The sequence below is a fragment of the Psammomys obesus genome, unplaced genomic scaffold, assembly GCF_907164565.1.
Source record: "Psammomys obesus unplaced genomic scaffold, mPsaObe1.curated_primary_1811, whole genome shotgun sequence".
Taxonomy (NCBI): domain Eukaryota; kingdom Metazoa; phylum Chordata; class Mammalia; order Rodentia; family Muridae; genus Psammomys; species Psammomys obesus.
The window spans coordinates 25,397,250-25,401,409 of NW_026596134.1; the positions used below are offsets into that span (position 1 = coordinate 25,397,250).

General features: G+C 51.5%; 1 protein-coding gene across 1 annotated transcript in view; it reads right to left on the reverse strand.

Moving 5' to 3' along the window:
- Positions 1–4,160, reverse strand: part of Vsx2 (visual system homeobox 2) — a 20,855-nt gene that overhangs the window by 1,909 nt on the left and 14,786 nt on the right. The window lies entirely within an intron of this gene.

Sequence of the window (4,160 nt, forward strand, 5' to 3'; positions counted from 1 at the left end):
TGCCATCATCACCATCATCACCATCACCACCATCATCATCACCATTACCATCATCATTAGCAGCAGCAGCAGCAGCTTTCCAAAAGGAAATCCATGCACCAGGCCCTGTTCAGAGGATCAGGATGTCCTGGTCTCCCCCAAACAGCCTTCCTGAGAGCTGCTGCTGACAGAGCCCACCATCTCCCTAGCCTTGTCCTCGGGGAGGAAGGCCAATGCCCTCCGGGAAACTGGTGGTCCTGAAAGGCCCCTGGCGCTTCTGGTCTCACCTTGACAGCAAGGTAAGAAGCTAGGAACAGAAAACCAGTTTCCTGGGCACTTCCCACTCACTCGCCTCGGGCGCCCCCTCCTCTCCCCGCGGGCCCCTCCCCCGCCCCGGTCGGCCAAGGTATCAGCTTTTGATGAAAAATTGCTCCAGCTCTATTCAGGAGGCGGCAAAAGAAGAGTCACCCCCAGGGGCAGCCCTGGGCTGATTGAAAAATAAGTTAATTTCAGTTTGAATCGATGGGCCTCAGGCACTGAAATATCACGGGAAATTAAAGCGGCTTCTCTCCCGGGAGCCACGGCATTGACCCGCACTAATTAATGCTGGGGAGGCAGCGATCGCCTCACCGCTAGCTGCTCCCCCTCCCCGGGGGACCCCAAACACTTCTCATTTAACTAATTAGACGGGGAAAATTGGGTGTTAATTTGTTTAGGATTTTTTTCCCCTCTTCCCCTCGGCAGCTCCCTCCCCGGCCCCCGCCCGGTGCGGGGGCGCGGAAATGAATGCGGGGCTCGCCGGCAGATGGCTGCCCCGGTCACTCTGCAATCTTCTCCGACTTGATTGCTTGATTAGGTCGTTAGCACATTAAAAAAAAAAAAAAAATTGCTTGCCGTCTGGCGCTGGCGTGATGAGTGGGACGCGCGGCAGCGCCTGGGTAATTTATCTTTTTATACGGCAAAGAATTTGATTTCAATCTGCAGATATATGGGGCGCCTTTGACACCTGTTTAACTTCGCGCCGCTGACAGCTTAACCCTTTGCTGCCTGGACGCCCGGGAGCCAAGGCTCGGACGCCGCGGGGCTCCCGAGGCCGCGCTCACCGGCGCTTCCTGTCATGGCCACGAGGTGGCGCAGTGAGCACTGCTCGTACCCCCGCAGCCATAGTCTGGAGTAGGGTCCGCCACACCCAGCAGGGGCCGCTCCTGACCGTTTACCCATCCTGTTAGGTGAGCCACCGGGATGCTCTGTCCCTGCTGGGAAAGACAGCTCCTCTCACATCTTTAAATTAACCCATATGGTCGGGTCGTGTTTGGGGAATCTCTTCCTTGGCAAATAACCAGGGTGCCTCTAAAAATAGGAAAGGGCCAGATGCAAGGGGGCATGTCTTTAAGCCCTAACACTGGGAAGAAAGGCAGGTGGATCTCTGTGAGTTCGAGGCCATCCTGGTCTACATGATAAGTTCCAGGCCAGCCATGGTTACATAGTGAGACTGTCTCAAAAAAATTAATAAATAAGAATAAAATAAAAATGAGAACCTCTGTGCCTCAGAAGCCATGGTTTTCCCCACTCTCGCAGTGACCAAAAGCTTTAGAAAGCCATTCCTGGACCCTCCCTGGGTGGTAAGCACGTGCCAGAGAGCCACACTTATGCCACACATCACCGATTGGAATCTGCAGCCAGGAGGCAAAGATACAAGACCTCCTCCTGGTACCCCAAGGCTTTGGGAAACTGCCAGGAAAAAGGAGAGAGTTTATATATAAAGTGTTGGCCACTAGATGGCTGTCCTCTGTGAAACAGAGTTGTGAGCAGTACAGATAGCTTCCTTGTCCTGCCCTGGCCTCACTCTGTGTTCAGGTCCTCCCCAAGGCTGCCTGCCGGTTCTCCAGGGTGTCTGCCCCACTGCCTGCTCTATCTGGTTTGTCTGGGGCTGGTCTTGTTCCACACCCCTCCAACTAACGCTTTGGTCTCCCACTACAAAGCACCCACTTGTTTAAAACTACCTTCTCCCAACAGAGGCAAAATCTAAAGGGACCCATCTGCACACAAGTATAAGTGACCTCTGAGTTCCCCAGCCCCTCAGACAAGATAGTGCAAAATAGATGGCGGCAGAGTCACCCACCAAAAATACAAATGGAAACCAGCCACGTGCCCCCAGGATCGGAGATGGCCTGTCCTGTCAGCAGGAACTCGGTGCCTTGTAAGTCATCAGGGACACAATTTCTTAGAACCCCTGCAAGCCAGAAGGCACCTAGGGTTTTAGAAAGTATATGTAGCACGGACTGGAGATATTACTGGTAATTTTGGGGGGGGGTTGCGTTTTTGTTTGTTTGTTTGGTTGGTTGGTTTGGTTTTTTGAGACAGGATTTCTGTGTGTGTAGGTCTGGCTGTCCTGGAACTTGCTCTGTAAACCAGGCTGGCCTCGAACTCACAGAGGTCCGCCTGCCTCTGCCTCCCGTGTGCTGCTGAGATGTCTAGTCAGTTAAAAGCATGTGCTGCTCCCTCGGGGGAATGAGTTCAGTTCTCAGCACCCACATGGTGGCTTACAACCTCCTAAAACTCCAGCTCTGAAGGTATCCAATGCTCCTTTATGGCCTACCCAGGAACTGATACACACACACACACACACACACACACACACACACACACACACAAAAGCAACTCTTTCAAGAAAGCACATGAGGCAGCCATGGAGGCAAGGACCTGTAATTCTAGCACTTGGGAGGTAGAGGCAGAAAGATGAGGAGTTCAAGGCCATCCTTGGCTACATAAGAAGGTTAAGACCAGCCTGAGTCAAATAAGAGTTTGCCTCAAGAATCAAGATACCCATACATATGTCAATGCCACCCTGCACCAGAAGCTCCTCATAATCTTCTCCATCAACTTCAGCTCCTGAAGCCCACACACCCTCAACCAGGAGACACACACAAACTGCACAAGGTCTGGTCTGCTTTTGCCACCAAGTGAGTTTTGATGCTAAAACGATTAAAGACCTTGCCGTTTTGAGCACAGTTTGGATTTAGGGATGCTGGAGAAGACATCGTGGAGTGTGAAAACACCAGAAAGTCCCTGCCTGCCCTCCATGGAAGATGTGCTCCCTGGGATGGCCCAGGAATTCCAGAGGTGCTGGAGAAAGGGCTGTGAGGTAGAAAGGCCATTTTTGGAACTAAAGAAGGGGTACGGGCCTGCAGGCATGTTGTGGGCTCAGAAACAGAATCCCCTTCTTTGGATCTCCTCCGGCAAATGAATGTGGATCTTAGCTTTTCCCATGATGCCCTCCCAGGGGAGCAAGCACCAGCTGGTGGCTCAAAACCTGGGCCCTCCGTTCTGAGCTCCTGAGATGTCTGGCTCTCCGTGAGGACCAGATGCGGCTCCAATTTATGGAGGAAACCTGGACAGCCAAAATGATTTCGTTCTAGGGCAGCTGGTGTCAAAACGAGAACTGCCTTGGAGGGAAGCAGCGAGCCATTTTTCTAGTTTCCCTTCTCTAGTCTTGAGTGAAGCAGCCAGCATGTGCGCTGAGCTTAAAAGTCACTACACTTGGGGCTGGAGATGTGTCTGGGGGTTAAGATCATTGCCTCCTCTTGCAGGGGACCCAGATTCCATTCCCAGCACCCACCTCGTGGCTCGCAACTGTCTGTAACTTCAGCCCCAGGGGATCCAGAACCCCCTTCTGGCTTCTGTTGGCGCCAGGCCCACAAGTGGTGCACAGACATACGTGGAGGCGAAAACACCCAGACACATAAATTAGATTAATTTAAAATCTTTTTTAAAAAATCACTACACTTGGTCTTGAGAGATGGCTCAGCAGTCAGGAGTATGAGCTCTTCTTCCAGAGGTCCTGAGTTCAATTCCCAGCACCCACATGATGGCTTACAACCATCCATACTGGGATCTGATGCGCTCTGCTGTCATGCAGGCACACATGCAAATAGAGAGCTCACATACATCAGTAAAGGAATCTTTTTTTTTTTTTTAAATCACTGCATTTGATCTCAGTCAAAAGCAGTCAGAACTGAAAGGTGCTGTGTGATCTCAGGCTCTTCAAACAAACAAAAAATACATTGGCCGTCTGTATTCATGACGCCGTGCTCAACAACTGTGGACAGAAATGTTTGGAAAAAACATGTACAGGTGTGTGTGTGTGTGTGTGTGTGTGTGTGTGTGTGTGTGTGTGTGTG